The sequence below is a fragment of the Loxodonta africana genome, chromosome 13 (genome assembly GCF_030014295.1).
Source record: "Loxodonta africana isolate mLoxAfr1 chromosome 13, mLoxAfr1.hap2, whole genome shotgun sequence".
In the NCBI taxonomy this organism is placed as follows: domain Eukaryota; kingdom Metazoa; phylum Chordata; class Mammalia; order Proboscidea; family Elephantidae; genus Loxodonta; species Loxodonta africana.
The window spans coordinates 2,086,231-2,107,891 of NC_087354.1; the positions used below are offsets into that span (position 1 = coordinate 2,086,231).

Sequence of the window (21,661 nt, forward strand, 5' to 3'; positions counted from 1 at the left end):
TTTCAGGCTCCCTCCGTTTAGGATGATGTTGGCTGTTGGCTTTGTGTAATGCCCTTTATTATGTTGAGGAATTTTCCTTCTATTCCTATTTTGCTGAGAGTTTTTATCACGAATCAGTGTTGGACTTTGTCAAATGCCTTTTCTGCATCCATTGATAAGATTATGTGGTTCTTGTCTTTTGTTTTATTTATGTGGTGGATTATATTGATTATTATATTGAACCATCCCTACATATCTGGTATGAATCCCACTTGGTCATGGTGAATTATTTTTTTGATATGTTGTTGAATTCTTTTGGCTAGAATTTTGTTGAGGATTTTTGTGTCCAAGTTCATGAGGGGTATTGGTCTGTAATTTTCTGTTTTTGTGGTGTCTTTATCTTGTTTCACTGTCATGGTTATGGTGGCTTCATAGAATGAATTTGCAAGTATTCCATCCTTTTCTATGCTCTGAAGTACTTTTAGTAGGAGCAGTGGTAACTCTTCTCTGAAAGTTTGGTAGAATTCTTCAGTCAAGCCATCAGGGCCAGGGCTTTTTTTTTGGTGGGGGGGGGGCGCTTTTTTTTATTGGAAGTTTTTTAATGAACTTTTCTATCTCTTCTTTTGTTATGGGTTTATTTATTTGTTCTACCTCTCTTTTTGTTAGTTTAGGTAGGTAGTGTGTTTCTAGAATTCTGTTCATTTCCTCTAGGCTTTCAAATTTATTTTAGTTTTTCATAGTATTCTGTTGTGATTCTTTTAATTGCATTCGGGTTTCCCGTGATATTGCACATTTCATTTCTTATTCAGGTTGTTTGCTTCCTCTCCTGTTTTTCTTTTATCAGTCTGTCCAGTGGTTTATTGATTTTGTTAATCTTTTCAAAGAACCAGCTTTTGGTGTAGCTAACTCTTTCAATTGTTTTTCTGTCCTCTATTACATTTAATTCTGCTGTAATTTTTATTATTTGCTTTCTTCTGGTGTCTGATGGTTTGTTTTGTTGCTCTCTTTCTGTTTGTTCAATTTGAATGTATAATACCTTGATTTTGGCCCTTTCTTCTTTTTGGACGTGTGCACTTATTGCTGTAAATTGACCTCTGAGCACTGCTTTCATCGTGTCCCAAAGGCTCTGATAGGAAGCGTATTCAATTCTTATTTGATTCGGTGAAATTCGTATTCGTACTTAATTTCTTCTGTAGGCCAGTAGTTTTTGAGCAAGGTGTTCAGTTTCTGTACGTTTGATTTCTTTTCCCTGTTTTTTTTTCTGTTACTGCTTTCTAGTTTTATGGCTTTATAGTCAGAGAAGACGTTTTGTAATATTTTGATGTTTTGGATTCTGTTAAAGTTTGTTTTATGACCTAATATGTGGTCTGTTCTAGAGAGTGTTCCATGCATATTGGAAAAGGAATACTCTCTGTTGTTGGGGGACGTGTTCTGTATATGTCTATGAGGTCAAGTTGGTTAATTGTGGCATTTGCATCTTCCGTGTTTTTACTGAGCATCTTTCTAGATGATTTGTCCTTCATTGAAAGTGGTGTGCTGAAGTCTCCTACTATTTTGTGGAGCTTTCTGTCTCGCTTTAGAATGCTGCTAGAGTTTGTTTTATGTATCCTGTAGCCCTGTCATTGGGTGCATAAATATTTACTATGGTAATATTCTCCTGGTATATTGTCCCTTTGATCATTATATAGTGTCCTTCCTTATCCTTTGTGGTGAATTTAACTTTAAAGCCTGTTTTGTTAGAAATTAGTATTACCACTCCTGCTCTTTTTTGATTGTTGTTTGTTTGATATATTTTTTTCCATCCTTCAGGTTTTAGTTCGTGTTGTTTAGTCTTAGGTGTGTCTCTGAGTCGAAGGTTTGTCGCTGCTAGGCAGCATATAGACGTATCTTTTTTTTTTTTTTTTATCCGTTCCGCAACTCTCTACATCTTTATTGGTGCATTTAGTCCATTTATGTTCAGCGTGATTATGGATGGGTATAAGTTTAGTGCTGTTGTTTTCATGTGCTTTTTTGTGTGTTGTTGACAGTTTCTTTTTTCCTCTTAACTTTTTGTGCTGAGTAGTTTTTTTTATGTATTGTCTTTTCCTCTTATTCGTGCTTGTTGATTTTGTTTCTGCTGAGTCTCTATTTTTTCTTGAATTTTATTTTGATGAGAAGGATTATTAATCTCTTTTGTGTTTACATTGTTTACCCCTATTTTTCTAAGTTTAAACTAAACTTCTGTCTCCCTATATTGCCTTTTCTTCCTTTCCATATGAAAGATCTATGACTACGTTATTTAGTCCCTCTTTATTGATTTAATGTTGTCATCTTTTACATAATATCTCTTTTCCAGGTTTTGACTTTTTTTTATCTTGATTCATTTTTGTGATTTCCTTATCAGGGCTGATATCTGGTTGCTCTCTCTCGTATTCTAGTTTTGTGTTGTTATCTAATGTTACTGATTTTCTAACCAGAGGAGTTCCTTTAGTATTTCTTGTAGCTTTGGTTTGGTTTTTGCAAATTCCCTAAACACCCGGCTATCTGGAAATGTCCTAATTTCGCCTTCATTTTTTAAAATAATTTTTACTGTGCTTTAAGTGAAAGTTTACAAATCAAGTCAGTCTCTCACCGAACTACATACTCCCAGTTACTCTCCCCGCAATGAGACAGCCTGCTCCCTCCTTCCAGTCTCTCTTTTTGTGACCATTTTGTCAGTTTCTAACCAGCTCTACCCTCTCATCTCCCCTCCAGACAGAAGATGCTAACATAGTCTCAGGAGTCCATCTGATGCACGTAGCTCACTCCTCATCTGCATCTCTTTCCAACCCATTGTCCAGTCCAATCCTTGTCTGACGAGTTGGTTTCAGGAATGGTACCTGTCCTGGGCCAACAGAAGGTTTGGGGACCGTGACTGCTGGGGTCCTTCTAGTCTCAGTCAGACCATTAAGTCTGGTCTTCTTATGAGAATTTGGGGTCTGCATCCCACTGTTCTGTTCCCTCAGGGGTTCTCTGTTGTTTCCTGTCACGGCAGTCATTGTTTGTGGCTGGACACCATCTACTTCTTCTGGTCTCAGACTGATGTAGTCTCTGGTTTATGTGGCTCTTTCTGTCTCTTAGGCTCGTAATTACCTTGTGTCCTTGGTGTTCTTCATTCTCCTTTGATCCAGGTGCATTGAGACTTACTGATGCATCTTAGATGGCTGCTTGCTAGCATTTAAGACCCCAGACACCACTCTCCAAATTGGGATGCAGAATGTTTTCTTAATAGATTTTATTTTGCCAGTTGACTTAGATGTCCCCCAAAACCATGGTCCCCAAACCTCTGCCCCTGGTTCACTGGCCTTAGAAGCATTCAGTTTATTCAGGAAACTTGTTTGCTTTTGGTTTAGTCCGGTTATGGTGACCTCCCCTGTATTGAGTGTTGTCCTTCCCCTCACCCAAAGTAGTTCTTATGTGCTATCTAAATAGTAAATACCCCTCTCCCACCTTCCCTCCCTCCCTCTCGTAACCACAAAAGAATGTGTTCTTCTCAGTTTAAACTCTTTCTCAAGATGTTATCATAGTGGCCTTATACAATATTTGTCCTTTTGCAACTGACTGATTTCACTCAGCATAATGACTTCCAGGTTTCTCCATGCTGGAAATGCTTCACAGATTCTTCACTGTTCTTTATAAAAAAAAAAATAGATGCGTAATATTCCATTGTGTGAATATACCATAATTTATTTATCCATTCATCCGTTGATGGGCACCTTGGTTGCTTCCATCTTTTTGCTATTGTAAACAGTGCTGCAGTAAACATGCACTTCAGTAAAGAAGACATACGTGAGGAAATGCTCTCAATCATTAGCCATTAGAGAAATGCAAATTAAAACTACAAGGAGGAGGGGTCCGATAGATGGGAGAGAGTCCTTTCAAAAGGGGAGCTATTGATTCCACACGGTAAATTAGAGGAAATTACTTGTGCTGCGAGAGCTGTTTCTCGCAGGTTCCAGAGATGTGAGAAAATTCTGTGCTGCTGGCTCTCTGTGGCTATAGAGACCGTGTCCTGAATGCTGTCACCAGCCCTGTTGTGGTTGTGCTAGGGGGTTGGGGCTGCGTCACTTTTGATCCTTCTTTCATGAAGTAACCATGTCCCAAACGCTACCACCAGCCCCACCGTGGTCATGCCAGGGGATCAGGGCTGTGCCACTTTGCTTGCCTTCTTCCACTGAAGTACCCGCACCTGGAACGCTATCGCCAACCCCACTGTGGCCACGCCAGGGGATTGGGGCTGAAAGGCACCAGTTCCAGAGTCATGTCTGGCAACTCCTTGATGGTTCTGCACCATCTCTCCTTCCACCTGCCACTCAGTCTGATTTTTAAACTCTGTCTTTGATGTTCAGGGTCCGTAGCTTGTTACATATATAATCGATTCAGTTGTTTTGGGGGGTGTTTCTTGTAAGATGGACCACCGGAAGCACCTGACTTCTCCACCATCTTGGACCCGCCTCCCCAATTTTTGTTTTTTTAATGTGAATTTCTCTGGCTGTTTCATATGTTGCTTTTGTTTGTTTAATGTGAGATAACTTTCTTTTTTCCACTTTTTTTCTCTCTGTGCTTCAGTTTGGTTATATTCTTTGACCTGTCTTCAGGTTCATTAATTGTGTTTTCTCTTGTGCTATGAACCCATCTGATAAATTCTTAATTTTGATACTGTATTTTACAGTTATTGAATATCTACTTGATTCTTTAAAAAATAGATTCTGCTTATCTGTTGATATCCTGTGTCGTTTCATCCTCGTTGTGAATCTTCCATTTTCTTTAATGTATTAATTATAGTGATTTTGAAGTCTTCCCTACTAATACCAGTATCTGGATCATGTCTGTATGTGCTTTTACAGCTTGACTTTTATTTACTTCCTCCAGGTTGTTTTGATCTAATAATTTGTTACTGTATGCCAGACATTGTAGGGGGTACTTTGTAGATATTTTGTATTATGTTATCTTTCTCTAAAGACTATTGAATTTTGTTTTAACTGGAAATTAAATTTCTAGCAGATCACCTTAATTCTGATGAAGATTGAATTTAGCCTTTGTTTGACAGATTTATTTCAGTTTTGACCTCACTCCTAGGGTTTAGCCTACAGCGTGATGTATATCCCTAGGCCGTAGCTTTTTTATTTTTTTTTGTATTTTAGCAAAACATACATCAACTCAACAATCCTACATGTGCAATTTAGTGATATTGGTTACATTGTTCAACTTTGTTACCTTTCTTGATATCCTTTTCTGAATTGTTTCATCATCATCAACACAAGTTCCCTGCCCCCTAAGCTTTCTACCTAACCTTTGCTGTTGTCAATTTGATCTCATATAGATAATGTTTTAAAAGAACAGAATGCTCAGGGTAGTAATTCTTTTCTAATTATTTTATAGTTTGGTTTAAAGATGACTTTAGTGGATAGTTTCAATTTAAGGTTTAAAGAATTCATCAAGGCAATAGTTTGGGGGTTGTGGTTGCATATGGTTTTAATGGGAAATCCTAGATGTAATGGATTTTGTAGAGGAGGAGATTCTGGGGAAACTTTTAGAAAAAGGTGTTAGGGAAAAATGACTTTTTCTATAATATACTGCTCCAAGGAGAGAGCTTAATTGTTCTTGTCGTACAGGTGTGTTGTTGAAGCTAACACGAAGATGTTGTTTTGAACATCATTAGACACATCTTAGTAGAACAATAATTTAGTATATTTTATATGTAGGTACTTTAGTGAACTCTTCCATCTTGTGACTGGTGACCATAAAAAGGAATGTGTATATTTCTCGTCTTTCCATATATTTACTCTCTTCTCACAGGTCGACGTGGTCCAACCACTGGATTTCCTGTGAAAGAGTTATCTACCTTCCCTGAAGACATGAGTTGAAGGAGAGTTTCAGGAATAAGTCTGTCATCCCACGCTCAAGAGCCAGGGGGAGTTCTCACGTCAGTAAGCATTTTGTCCATAAGATACTGACTTTCCTCTTAGGGAATGATGTAATGTTCCAGTGACAGTAAGACTCTGGCTTTGCTATCAGCCATGGGACCTGAGCCACTGACTGGGATGCCTGGACCCCATGACTGAATAGTGTGAGTCAGTGGGTCTCAGGGTGATACAGTCCTGCATGGTCATTGTCTGCCACTTTTATCAGGTCTAGGTCCCCTTTATGAAAATGCTTGGATCGATGATGACTAAAATTATGGATCTCCTTGGAATCTGAACAAAATGAGTGACAGAATCACTTCTGTGGAGCTGAGGTCCAGCATGGACACCCACCCTGAATAAAATACGTGGAGGGGCACTTTGAGTTTGGTGAGCTCAGTGCTACCAGCAAGGACTGTGTTATTTGACAGCTAACATGCTTGTGTGTATTAGAGAAATTATATTAAAAAAAAAAAAAAGATTGTGAATATCCATTTTATGGGTTAAATGTTAACTATGAGCTCTGGGCTGGCAGCATACATACTGTATATTTTATATGCCACTGTATTAGTGAGCTCTATAAAGTTCCTGCTTGGCTAAGATCCATATTTCTCATCTTTCCCAGATTTTATTCTCTTTGTACAGGTGGTCATGGTCCAAACAGAGATTTTCATATGAGTTATTTAATTCCCTCAAGACATGGCATGAAGGACACCATTATAAATGACATAAATATGTCATTCATTCCATCCTCAAGAGCCAGTGGGAACTCTTATGATGGTAAGTATTTTGTCCTGAACATACTGACATACTCTTGTAATATTATAATGACAGTAAGACTCTGGACATGCTATCAGCTGTGAGTCCTTGCTCACTGACTGTGATGCCTGGTTCCCATGACTGAGTGGTATGAGTCAGTGAGTCCCAGGGTGACGTACCCTGAGTGTTCAGCATCTTGCCACTTTTCTCAGGCTCTGCATCTTTTTTATAAACATGCCTGAATCAATATTGACTAAAATAATGGCTCTTCTTGGAATCTGAACAAAATTAGTGATAAGATCACCTTGCAAAACTGAGGTTTAGCGTGGAGACCCACTCTAAGTAAAACACATGGTGGGGCATGTTCACTTTGGTCAGCTAAATGCTAGAAACAAGGACTCCGCCAGCTGCTTTCATGTGTTCATGTGTTGGAGACTTAAAATTGTGGAGAACTCGGTAAATATCCAGTTTGGGGCTGCATGGCAACTCTGAGTGCTGATCAGGCATCTTAGGTACACTTGTAGTGAATGAGCACTGGAGAATCAGCAGTGAGATGTACAGGAATTGACTGCACCTACGTTTGAGTCATTGACGCATGTTTCTTAGGTCAGAATATCCTTGCTGACAGTCAGTCTATAGTAGGCTGTTAGATAGTCAAATTTAAAGAAATTCCAAACTTTGCTTTTTTATTTCTCTATTAAGTGAAATATACAGAAATTGATAGTGATTACTATCAGATATCTTGATAGCATTTTCTCACTTTCTTACTATCTGAGTCACGTGTATTGGGACTTTTTTTTTTCCTTTTATCAATGTAGTAATTTCAAGATGTTTGTCCACTAGCTTCCAGTAGATTCTGCATTATATATTTTTATTTGTGAAATTACTAAATTTTTTAAATTTGGGTTTTTTTGTGGGTTGCATTAGTTCACTTTATATGTTTTCAATAGGTTTCATTTGCCATTAAATAAAAAATCATAGCTAAAATAAATGTTGCTGGGTACAACATGTTGGAAAATCTTCTGAAGTATTAGAAAAAATCATTTTATAATTTGCTGTTCTGAGGAATGAGACCAATTTTTCTTGTCATAGAGTCAGTCAGGTCAGTATATGTGACATAATCCTTGGATACTTCTATCACTTTGTATTTCATTAGGAGTTTTTGGTTCTCAAATTCCCTAACTCTGCCCTGTGCTTTGTAGAATGTAAGTCATATGAAGGCCTCAAAGGAAAATTTTGGTATATGGGATTCTGGCTGCCACAGCAACAAAGTCACTGGGTACCAGGGGAAGGAATAAATGGATGCATTCCAGTGGTAACATCTCAATTTTTAATGTATTTATTTTCCTGAGTTGTTTTAATGTTTTTTATTAAACTAATTATGAATGTAATTGGTTTGTGGAAGTATCTTTTTATATAAACAAGATGAGGCATTAAAATGATGGTGGGTCATTGGAGGCTTATGTTTCTTTCATTTTCAGGACTTTTGCCTGTTGTCTTCTGGACGGCCTCACATAAAAGAATCGGATATGGAGAGTGCTTTGAGGAAATTCCTAAACAGTGTGGAAGTGGATTGTTTGTATCCGTTGACTGGAGAATTTGCCTGAATGCAACTGAGTCCTCAGCAGTTTGGCCTGGTTAATGTCAGCCTGACAGGAAGATGGAGAAGTTACTCATGGTAAGAGGGCTCAATGTTCCCGGAACACTCTAGCTGCACAATAGTTAGTATACATGTGTTGGTCCTACCTGAGCTGATTTGATCATACTGAGTGGAATCAGATGTGGTATAATCCTGTATATTTTTAACTTAACTAATAAAAGGAACATACGATGTCAATGACTCATCAACTAGAGAATATAAATGAAGAGGTAGAAATTATAAAAAAGAACCAAATAGCAAGTGTAGAGGTGAAAATAATACAAATTAAATGGAAAAGTTAGAGATATTTGCCAGCAGATTTGAGATGGCAGAATAAACTATCAGTAAACATGAAGGTTTGTCGTTGTTAGCTGCCATCAAGTCAGCCCTCAACGCGTGGCAACCTCATGTGTTACACAGTAGAGTTCTTTCTGTAATCTTTATGAAAGCGACCCCCATGCTTTTCTTCCTTGGACTCTCTGCTTAGGTTTGAACTGCCAACCTTTTGGTTAGCAGCCCGTAACAAACTGCTTTTGCTACCCAGCTCCTCAACATGAAAGTAGACTTATAGAAATTATCTACAGAATGAAAAAATAATTAAGAGTTTCAGAGGCCTGTGTCTCTGCCAGTATAATTACAGTGAGAGACCTACTAGAGGATAAAAATAGAGAGGAGAAATAAGAAATATATTTGAAGAAATACTGATTGGAACTTTGAAAATTTGACAAAACCTTAATCTATACAACTAAAAAGCTCAACAAACTCTAAGGAGGTTATGCAGAAAGAGACTCACATCTATGTTGAAAGACATATAAAATCTCATATAAAAAGTTAGTATTAATCTAGAGTATACTGTGATATATTAAGATGAATTTTGTAAGCCCTAGAATCACTACAAAGAATGCAACTCAAAAATAGTAAAAGAACCACAAAATAATTAAAATAGCATGCTAGAAAAATATATATAAAACAAAAGATGGCAGTTAATGGGGAAAAAAGATCAAAAAAGGTATAAGACTTATAGAAAACATAGGAAAATGGAAGACATAAATCCAACGATATCAGCAGTTACATTAGATATAAATGGATTAACCACTCTAGTCAAAAGGCAGAGACCCTGAGACTGCACAGATACACAGGCTCACACACGTACTACAACTGTATGCTATCTACAAAACAGACACTTTAGATTAAAAGACACAAATAGGTTTAAGTGGAAGAATGTTTAAAAACTATACCATACAAACAATAACTTAAAAAGTGCTGGAGTGGCTATACTGATATCAGAGAAAATAGACTTTATGGTAAAAAATAAATTAGCTAGAGATAAAGAATATGACATACTGATAGAAGGATTGATTCATCTGGAATATATAACAATTGTAAACATATACATACCTAATGACAGTACCCCAAAATATATAAAGCAAAAACTGACATAATCAAGGAAATACATAATTAAACAATAGTAGCTTGAGACTTCAATGCCCTCTTCTTAATAATTGATAGAATAATTAAACAAAAAATAAGTGAGGTTATAGAAGCCTTGAGCAATTTGATCAACCAACTTGACCTGATATATTTAGAACACTATCCAAAAACAGCAGAATACAAGTTATTTTCAAGCACATGTAGAAAATTCTCTAGGCTAGAGCATACGTTAGGCTATAAAAACAGTCTCAATAACTCAGAAAGAGTGAAATCATGCAGAGCATGTTCTGTGACCATTACTCATTGCCATCGAGTCAAATTTTACTCATAGAGACCCTATAGGACAGAGTAGAACTGTCCCATAGAGTTTCCAAGGCTGCAACCTTTACAGAAACAGACTACCCACGTCTTTCTGTTGGGGAGTGGTTGGGGGTTAGAACCGCCTTCCTTTCAGTTAGCAGCCAAGCATTTATCCACTGCACCACCAGGGCTCCAGTATTTCCCGAGATAAATTGAAATATTATATCTACACAAAAACCTATGATCGAATGTCTATAACAGTTTTATTCATAATTGCCAAAAAATTTAAAGCAACCAAGTTGTCCTTCAAGGATGAATGAATAAACTGTGGTACAGTTATACAATGGAGTACATACCATATTTTTACACAAATAACGTGTGCCTTCTATGTTTGTTTTCTAACCATGCCCTCCCACCTTGAGGTACTAATTTTTTTTTCCCTACAAAAACGTGAAAAATAAAATTGTCAAAGCTGCGCTTAGGAAAATACTTTGCATGGTAGAGGGTGTGGTTAGCAAACAAAAGTGGAAGGCATGTGTTATTTGCATAAAAAAATACAGTAATGATAAAAAGAATGAGCTCTCAAGGTATGAAGATGTGAAGGAGCCTTGAATCTATATTGCTAAGTGAAAAAATGCCAGTCTGAAAAAGCTACATAATGTATGATTCCTACTACATGACATCTTGGAAACGGCAAAAATCTACAGACAGTAAAAATTATCGTTGGTTGTGAGGAGTACAGGGGAGGGTGATTGGGATGAATATATAAATGTAGGGCATTTTCAGGGCCCCAACACTAAGTACAGTGAAACTGTAACTGCTGTGTAATTTTTCTGGGAACCAAAAACTTCTAAAGAAATATAAAGTATATTTAAAACATACAGGATGGAAATATTTTTATTGTTTGTTTTTTAAGTATTTTATTTTAATTTTGGTAAAAATATATACAGCATAACCCATTCCCATTCAACAGTTTCTAGACATAACAATCAGTGACATTAGTTATGTTCTTCACATTATATCAACATTCTTTTTATTTCTGTTCTAGTTGTTTCACTCCCATTGATTTCAATTCCATGCCCCACAAGCTTTTCATCTGTGCTTTAGAATATTTACTGTCTACATAGTCTTATATAGATAATTTTTTAAAAAGGACACAATACTCAAGGTGGTCAGTGTTTACTTTTTGAGTTAAACTGTTTCTTAGTTTAAAGATAACTTCAGGTAATAATTTTGATTCAAGACTTAAAGAGTAGCTTAGGCTAATAGTCCGGGAGACTCCTCCAGCCTCAATATGTTCGGTAAGTCTGGCTTCTCTAAGAACTTAAAGTTCTGTTCCACATTTTCTTTTTACTCTTTTAATAAAACCTTTTGATGAACATAAATATTTAATTTTTATAGGTCCCAGTTATCTATTTTGTTTTCTGATGCTCGTTCATTGGTTGTTGTGTTTGATAACCTATCATTGAAAAAAAAAAAATTAGGTCCCATAGCTTTGTTCCTATATTATCTTCCAAGAACTGTATGGTTTTATGTTTACATTTAATATTTAGGTCCTTGATCCATTTTGAGTTAGTTTTTGTGTGTGGCATGACTTAATGGCTCTTGCTGCATTTTTCTGTTTAGCCAGCTCCATTTGTTGAAGAGGCTGTTCCTTCACCATTGAATGAACGTAACACTTCTGTTGAAGGTAAGTTGTCCATAGATGTATGAATTTACTTCTGGGTTTGCAGTTCTGTTCCTTTGGTCCATGTGTCTGTCATTAAACCAGTACCAGGCTGTCTTGATTACTGTAACTATATAGTATGTTTTGAAATTGGATGTGTGGGGGCTCCTACTTTTTTCTTCTTCAAAATTGCTTTGCCTACTTAGGGTCTTTTGTCTTTTCATATAAAATTGATTACTAGTATTTTTTTCATTTCTGTAAAACATGCTGTTGTAACTTGATCAGGATTGTGTTGTATCTATAGATGCCTTTGGATAATATTAACATCTTGACTATGTTAAGTCTTCCAATCCATGAGCACAGAGTATCTTTCCATCCATTTAGGTCTTCCTTAGCCTCTTTCAGAAGTGTTTTATTATAATTTTCATTGTATAAGTCTTTCACATCTCTGGGTAAATTTATTCCTAGATATTTTGTTCTCTTAGATGCTGTTGTAAATGGAGTTTTCTTAATCTCTTTTTTATATTTCCCATTACCAATATACAGAAACTACACACAAAAATCAGTAGACCAAAAAAAAAAAAAAAACCAAGAGGGTGGTTTTTTTTGGTCTACTGATTTTTGTGTGTTGATGTTGTATTCTGCAACTTTGCTGAATTCCTCTATTAGCTCTAGAAGCTTTCAGGTAGATTCTTTGGAATTTTCTTTACATAGGATCATGTCATCTGAAGATAGAGATAGCTTTACCTCTTCCTTTCTGGTTTGAATACCTTTTATTTCTTTTCCTTGCTGTATTACTTTGGCTTATACTCCCAATACAATATTGAATAAGAGTGGTGAGAGCAGGCATCCTTCTGTTGTTTATGTTTTGAAGGGGAAGGTTCTCAGTCTTCCTCCACTGAGTGTAATGTTGACTGTTCACTTTTCACAAATGCCCTTAATGGAAAATATTTTATTTTTGCCAATAAAAGGGTTATACCAAGCCTCATATTTAAAAATTCGTAAAATTACCTTGTTTTAGTTTATTCATGTGTAAATTTATCCATTCTTTCTAGATGTGCCAAAGTTGCTAATATGACACTTTGTAAATATAGTTTTGTTAAAATTAGCAGAATAAGGAAATGATATTTGGTAAAGTAACTTTTTTAAACCGTCTCTTCATTATGCATATTTCCATTTTAATTTATTGGACTGTACGATGACATAAAAGAAATTATGAAAAATAGGCAAAATAAATCTTTGAGTTTTTTTAATTGTTCTTGTTTTTAATATATTCTCCCAAGGTATAAATTTGTAAATACCTTCTAAAATGTAATGATATATGCTGTCTTGTGCAAAAGATACATGAATCAGATGGTTAGTCAACATTTTTGAGCTGCACAGGTATTTGCATTATTTGTATTTGTTTACTGGTGTTAGAACTAGAAAAAAAAGCAAGGAAAAGTTTTGTACTGTCATGTTCTCTTATATTAAAAAAAGTCATATTCTAATCATTTTAATGTCTACTTGAATTATGCATCCTATTTTTTTTTATTAAGATAATAGACAAAACAAGTAATTTGTAGCTACATTGGAATTGCTTATATTGTATTTTTAAAAATAGTATCTTCTAGAAATAAAAGTGTTTGACCCCCACGTATTTGGATACATTCACTGAATATTTGATGAGGAAAAGAGAAAGTGGCAATGGAATGGTTTTGTGTCAGTGTGTTTATATTTAGAAAAATCAGCTTAATAACAGTTTCTTCCATGGATAAATGAAGCCTACTTTTTTCATAGTATCAAAGCCAAGTCTTTATTTTATAGGATCTAGACCTTCATATGTACTGATTTTATACCAACATGTTTTTCATCACTTGTGATCATTCTATTACTATATATAGAATTGAGACAATTTTATTTCTTGGTCTAATTTTTGGTATCATCTAATTGGATTGTTCTCAGAGGTTGATAAAGAGTATGTTTGTATTTTCAAAAAAATCATATTCTGGCTATTCCATTAAATTTGCCCTTTAATTGACATTCTTAAGTAAATAATGAAAAATATAAGTTATTTTCTAGATATTTTGAAGTGCCATTGTTTTTATATGATATAGAAATAGCAAAAAAGAATTTTAATATTAAGTTTTATCTGTAATTCCAGGATATGTTCGCCCTCCTGTAGAAATAGCTGTGGAATTATTAGACTTCTGATGTACCTGTTTATTGGATTGTTGGGTAAATATGAGAAGTAAGTGATAAGAAAAATATCTCACTGTATCCATATTTAGAAGCAAACCAGATTACAGCCAGTGTTCTGTACATACAGGTTATCTCCCACTGTTTTTAATTGTAAACACGATGTTCCTTATTTGCAAAACCCTGGTTTTCTAGATGCCTGTATCTGCTAAGATACGTGATAAGAAACCAAACTAGTGGAATTACTAATTCAGTAATAATTTTTTTTCTTAGGTATCGTTTGCAAAAACTAGGTTTTCTAGATGCCCTGATCATCTGCTAATAATAAGAAACCAAATTAGTGGAATTACAAATTCAGTAATTTTTTTCCCCTAACATATGCATTAAGTAAATAGTGTCAGAAACAAAGAAGGAAACAAAATTTGTGACGTATCTTCTTTGGCATTCAATCTACTGTGATATGTTGATCTAAAGTGTATGTAGAAAGTCCTAAGACCTCAGAAATACCTCAGAAGTGCCTCAACCTTCCCCAGCATTCCATGGCTGCATTTTGAGAACTGCTGGTTTAATGGTTTGTCTCCAGAAGTTGGCCTAACATAGGGTAAAGGAACCTCAGTGTGGATATTCAGTTGCCTGATGTGGGTTTCTTCTTGTCTTATTTCTCCATGAGAGCCTTAGGGGGCCGGGGAGTAGTAAAGAGGTTTATTGTAGGTAAAAGTTCTGAGTACTGTCCGTATCAGCATCAGGAGCACTATTTTCTTCTCCCTTCCCCACTGGAGTCACTTACTCATTTTTTCGCCCATGAATACACGTAGGAAAACTGTACAGACTTAATAAATAAATACTCTTTATGTATGTATGTATTTATTAAGCAAGGGGGATGATTTTGGCAAGGCTCATTAGAAGATGTTAATACTGGTACACAGATCGTTTTTCTGAGCAACAAGGCATTATCATTCATGCTTAGAATATAGCACATGAATTAGCATTTTTATGACTTCGAGCATCTATCCTAAAATAACTTATGACCAAATATGATAACTAATGTCCTGAAAGAAATTAACAAGTACCAAGTATTGACACTGAAAGAACATATAATTTGAAGTATAAAATGCAGATATTGCAATTTGGGGTTAAAAAAAAGTGTAAGGGAAGAGATTGTAGAAGCCAAAAAGATGTTGGTACTAGAAAGTTATAGCTATAGGTTCAAAAGCCATCAAGTAGAATTAATGGAACCTCTAATTAGAGAATGGCAAGAACTAAATCTCCAGCTTCATGCTGTTTCGGCTGTGCCATCTTTGTGTGTCTCATCTTGCTTTCTTTCGTCTTTTTTTTTTTTTTTTCCTGTCAGGGGATGATAGATCCTAGAAAGGAAGAGAAATCCTTGATATTCTTACCTTTACAGTGCCAGCCTCAGAGAACGAGTAACACCCTGCTTCTTAGACAGTAGTTCTCCATTCCGACCTGTGGTTTCTTGGACATCCTTGCAGGTATGACTGTTGGACAGGAATTTCCACATTTATAGGAAAAGATCTAGGATGAACAGGCGTTGATAGGTCATTCTTAAGCTTTATGACATTGGGTTGCAGCTAAATAGCATTGAGAGTCCATCTCAGAGCCCTTTGAGAGTGGGCAGAGTAATTCAGAGTTAAGCTGTGGAGTCATAACGCATCTTCCAGAATTTGGAGTCTTTCCTCAGCAATCTCATTTTAAAGCTGAGTTTTCACTCTGTAAGACCATTTACTCATTATTTCTCAGCTCCTTATTAGTATGATTGATTTATCAATGGACTTTTAATTTTTCGTGGCCAGACATTTTTCAATTCATTTTTTGTGACACAGCATCTTGTGGGTTGCCTAGCATGGAGTGTTGTTGTTAGTTACCGTGGAGTTGGCTGTGACTCGTGGTGACCCCATTTACAACAGAATGAAATACTGCCCAGTCCTGCACCACCTTCATGATTATTGGTATGTTTGAGTTTATGGTTGTCACTGTATATTTTAAATGTCTTCCAAACTTGGAGGTTCATCTTTTAGCACTATATCAGAAAATTCTCTGTTGTGATCCATAGAGTTTTCATTGGCTAATTTTTGGAAGTAGATTGCCAGACGTTTCTTCCCAGTCTGTCTTAGTCTGGAAGCTCTATTGAAACCTGCCCACCATGTGAGATCCTGATGGTATTTGAAATACCTGTGACATAGCTTCCAGCGTCATGGCAACACACAAGCCACCGCAATATGACAAACTGACAGATGAGAGGTGATGGCATATAATAGGTTCTCAAACTTTTTTGGAGAATAGATATATGAGTAGATCATTTGAATGGTTTTGTGGATAACCTGGCCAACTAAGTGGCAAAAGATAAGTATTAAGAAACATAGTTTTTAATGGGATTCAGGCGACACAGTGTGGAGACGCACATTACATGCAGTCTGCTGGTCCTAAAACGTATAGAGCCATGGAGCAGTTAGCTGTAGTTAGGGAGCTGCTTAACTAGCAAGGGGGGCATCTTCTCCGTGAAATCAGCGTGAAGGAGCAAGAAGTGAATTTCCAACTTTCAGTTGTATTGCCTGTTCCATCAGAAGTTGTGTTTCTCAATTTTTCCCCTCAGATTGCTTCCTGGAAAGTGTTCTAGAGATGGGTGATGCCAGTAAATCCCTGAAACGATACTGCTCGGAAAAAAGGCTGCTTCACATACCTGTTGTCCAAGGGCCACCCTTTGAAGGTGAGGTTTTAGTTAGAATAGTCCTTGCTTTCTGAGAGAGATCATGCCCGGGTAGAATATTAAATGTTAATCTACTGAAGACTGATGACATTTGGTTGCATTCTAATTAACTCCAAGCATTGCATTGCATAATGAGTTAAAGAGCTGTAGCTTTTCTTATATAGCTTCAGAGCTTTTCTGCATCTCAGCTGGTGCATTTGTCGTTAATATAAAGGATCCACTTAACTTTCCTTTGTTCACCTTTTTACTTAACTTTCCTTTGTTCACCTGATGAACTGAGCTAGGTCCTTCATGCCTGGATCCATTGTGTTGCTGGAGAATTGGTGCACGCATGAGATACATGTAGGCTCTCGTATCTGCTAGATGGCAAGACTAGCAAATGGTTTTGTCTGAAATAATTGATCAAATGAATGAATGACTTAGAACTTCAAGGAGCCGAAAACAGAGGGGAAGAGAAAAACACAAAATATGACGTGGTTGGACACATCCATCACTTTTAGAACAGCAAAAAACAGCAGTACTCTCTGGCATCCTTGATGTTAGGAGATTTTATAGTTATTTTTCTGGCAATGACATTGACTCCACTGCTGGAAATGAGGCTTTTTCTGTTTCCCGTGGGGAGATTTTTTTTCCAGTACATGTAGTAGAAAAGTGCCCATTGGTTTCATAGCCCCGTGATGGGGTCCTTAGCAAATGTATTCCTCGCTTTTACCAGTTGCCCACTGTGTCTTTGCAGGTGATGACCACACAGTAGTGTTGGATTTGTTCCAGCTGGTGGCATTACTTCTACCACCAGCTTCACCAAAACAACGATACAGTCTTCCTAATGCATGGAAACTCCTCTCTTTCCTGTGTTGCAGCGGACACCTCCTGCAGATAAGAAATGCTTAACTGAGAAATGCTCATGTTGGGATATCATCGAGGAGACTTTAATTTGGGCATGGTGACTGTTTCCCTTGCTGCCACTTCACTCAATCCAAGGAGCCTCAGTAGAGGAAACATTATTGCACAAGCAGCTCAAAATGATGGAATTGCAAGGGCTTCATCTGAGTGCTCCCATAAATATATATTTATAATTTTCATTTTCCATATGGTAGATTTACAAAATAGGATATATTAAATACAAACTCTGCAAGATTTTTTTCAAAAATTCAAAACGTATCTAAATATATAAAATATAAATTCAGTGCCCTTCTCTCTCCCAATTCTATCCTCATTGTTTTCCTCTATTAAGGGAGTCGTGTGCATTCTTTTAGTGAGCATATGCGCGCGCACACACACACACGCTATTTTTTTGTGGGGGTTTGGAAGTAGGGCCATATTGTACACATCCTTCCTCAGCCTCTTTCATTAACAGTTTTTTTAGTGGCCATTTTCTATTTCAGTACTTCACATCTGTGTCATTTGTTGAATGACTGCATGACTGTTTTGTAGATGAAATATAATTAAATGTTTTAAGCATTTCTCATTCATAGAGATTTATGTTAGCACCAAATTTCTGTGTGGTGAATCTCCCTATATATAAATAATTTTTCATTTGTCTATTATCTCGTAATAAATTACTTAATAGTTTAGTTACTAGGATTAATGATATGCACACTTCAAATTTTGAAATTATTTCAAGATTTTCTTAAAAATGTGGTAATAACTTTATCTTCAAACAGCAATGAATGAGATTGCCAGCTTTCTCACAACCTCACAGATAATGGATTTTATGTATATTTTAAATCTTTGCTAATGTGACATCCCAAACTATTGTCTTAGATTGTATTTCTTTTGTTTTTATTCAGTTTGTTCATTTTTTCATAGGTTTAGTAGCCATCTGTATTTTTTAAGTTCCTCTTTATGTCCAAATTTGGGGGTGGAGGAAAGTTTTAGTCTCTTTCTGATTTGGAAAATAAGCTTTGGATTGTCAGGCATTAGAGATAATTTTTACCCACTTTTTAACTTTGTTTTTTGTTATAAGAATGTTTATAATTGTTATATGTTCAAGTATAACCATGTTTGCTTTTATAGTTTCTGAGTTTCATGTCATTTTTGGAAAGATATTTATACTGAACCCATAAAACTCTTACATATGTTGACTTACAATTCTTTTGTGTGCTTTTTTTTTTAATTCAAGTTCTTAACTCATGAGGAGTTTCTTTGTTTTGAAATCTTAAAATTGCCAAGTTATTTGCTATTACTTGCCATTATTTGGCAATAATCGCCCACTTATCTGTGATGCCATCTTGCTCACTGTGCTGTATTTTCATCTGTGCCTGGCTCCATTTTGTTGTGTGGATCTGTGTGTCTTTTCTTCTGCCTTCTGTTTTATGTGTCTTCTTGTTGGAAGAAATTACAGTTCAGACTGCAATTTCACCAACTTTAATAAATTTATTTAGGTGAGAATTGGTATTTAATAATATTAAGTCTTCCTACCCAAGGACAAGGTATGTCTTTCTTTTTATCCAATAATTTTAATTACTGTTAATATTTTCATTGTTGCGGCGAGGGTAGTTCCTTTCCATGTATTTTCTTACTTGTTAATTTATCTGAATCTGAATTTTTTCTTTCTTTCTTCTATTTCCTAAGTGGTCACCTTACTTTCTCTGGTTGCTTTTCTGATAACTATTTTTTCAAGTATGTATCAAAATCCTTTCCCAATACTGATACTTTTTTTTATTCCCTGCCAATTGATTCTTGTTTTAGTTAGGTTGATAAAGTGCATTTACTGGTACTTTTAAAGCACTTAAACAATTGTGGAACTATTAAACCCACCCTTAATTTAATCATCTATTAATGGGAATGTTTCTTGGGTTTGACCAGTACATTGCTCATGGCCTATTCCCCAAAAGATCGCCAGAAAGAGCTATGGTCAAGCAAAGCCGAGTTTATTAAATTTACTGCAGCAAGGGAAAACACCACCTTGACAGGGGTTGGATAATGTCTCAAAAGTGGGAAATTAGGGCTTTGTGGGTCTGGCTTAAGTGGTTTTATGCAGGTTTTTCAAGGCAGAGGACTGGTTAGAAATGGACAAACAGTGATACAGTAGTTCAAGCTTGGTGGGAGTGAGGTCAGGATCTTCATGTGCGTCTTGATAATCAAATTGTCTGATAGCGAGCTATTTGCTGATGTGAGAAAGATGCTATAAATGATAGAATAACTGTATTTTTTGGTTTATAGTTTTATCTTGCTGGGCAGGACTTTTGTGGTTGCTATCAAGCCTTTTTTTTTTTTTTTAATCAAGCCTTAGTCCGAATAGATACATGATTTTGATGTTGGTGATGTAAATCATCAATGTAAGATGCTTATTTATATTTGATATAGTTCTGTTTTTTTTATCATATAAGGGAAATCTCCCACCTTTTATGTTTTTCTAAGGAATTTTCATCAAAACCTGGTGGTGGACATAATCAAATGCTTTTTGCATAAACAAAAAATTGTAGTGGTATTTCAAATGTCTATCATTGTGAAATAATTCATCTTCTATTGTTGGAACTTCCTTTTATTCTGTGAATGAATTAACCTTATTTGGTAAGAAAATGTTTTATTCTTTTATTTTACTTAATTATGGATATTTTCATTTGATTCGGAGCCATATACTACTAAATGAAATTGAGCTGCAGCTTTTTTTTTTTTTTGCTGTCTTTGTCTTCTGTATCAGATTTTCTGTCTGTGTTAAAATAATTTTGAAGATTTCCTTCTTTGTGCTTTGTTGTTATATGCTGTCAAGTCAATTCCAACTCATAGCGACCCCATGTAACAGAATAAAACTGCCCCGTAGGGTTTTCTAGGTTGTAATCTTTATGGGAGCAGATTGCCAGGTCTTTTCTTCCATGAAACCACTGGGTGGGTTTGAACCGCCAGCCTTTCAGTTAGCAGGCGAGCATGTAACCGTTGTGCTACCAGGCTCCTTTTCTGTGCTCTAGAATGGGTTAAAAAGCTCTGGCATTACTATGAAGGGTTTAAGTGAAAATATCATCTGAACTCTTTGGTTTTGGTGCTTTGTAGTAAAGGTGAGCCCAAGTGCCTGAAAAACTTCTTACTTTCTTCTGTGGTTATTAGGTTTTTTTTTTTGTTTGTTTGTTTTTTTCGGTTTTCTTTCTATTAGAAAATCATAATCCATGCAGATTTTCAAAGGCATTAACATGAAGTTATACCAGGTATTCTTTCATCATTCTCTTAATTTCTCTTCTTTCAATTACTTATCCATTTTCATTCCAGTTTTGGTTATTTCTGCTATGCCTTTTTTTTTTTTTTAATGAGTGTTACTAGTGGATTTTTACCATCACTTGCCTTGCCCTTATTTCCCTTCCAACCCCTCATGAGGTTTTCAGTATAATTAATAAGATTTTTTTTAATCTAGTTTATTTATATGTTCTGCTATTCCCTATTTTCCTAATAAATTTTTTATTTATTTGTAATCCATTTATCTTTACTTTTTCTTGGTAATAAATGTACGTTTGGCTAAGCAATTTAATCAAAGCAAAGGTTTGCTCTGTCTTGAATTTTGTAGAACTCTTCATTATGAACAGAGTATAAACATAAGGAGTATGAGGAGAAAATAACAGTAGACTTGTACATACCAGGAACCCTGACTCCACAGTTCTCAACTTTTTTCATATTTTATTCAAGTTAGTTTTCATAAAGTATTTTCAAATAAGTTAGAGAAACTATAACATTTCTTTTCCCTACTCTAAAGCCTTTTTAAATTTTTATTTTTAGAATCATATGTTTAAAAATTCAAAATTTATGAGAGACTACTTAGTCAAAGGTAGTTTGTCTTCTCAATTCTGTCCTCCCTGGACACTCAGTTTCCCCTCTCTGGAGTAAACTAGTGTTACCCTTTCTTGTTTCCGCCCCCACTCCCTTGTTGCAGGTTAAGATTTCCCAGTTCAAAACTAAGTTCTGCCTAGGTCTTTGCCTTCTCCTGACCAAGAATGACCAGGAGAGGCCCAGAAGTTCCACGTGAACAATGGTTTATTTTTATTAGTGGCAGAAAGAAAAGGCAGAGGCTGGCGAGGGAGAGACAGAGAGGGGCTTCTGCCTACGCTAGCCTCCAGTCTCTCCCCGAATAAAGG

General features: G+C 35.9%; 2 pseudogenes; both read left to right on the forward strand.

Moving 5' to 3' along the window:
• Window positions 1–6,156: 6,156 nt before the first annotated feature.
• Window positions 6,157–6,239, forward strand: LOC111747885 (small nucleolar RNA SNORD116; annotated as a pseudogene).
• Window positions 6,240–6,899: 660 nt separating this feature from the next.
• Window positions 6,900–6,981, forward strand: LOC111747888 (small nucleolar RNA SNORD116; annotated as a pseudogene).
• The last annotated feature ends 14,680 nt before the right edge of the window (window positions 6,982–21,661 follow it).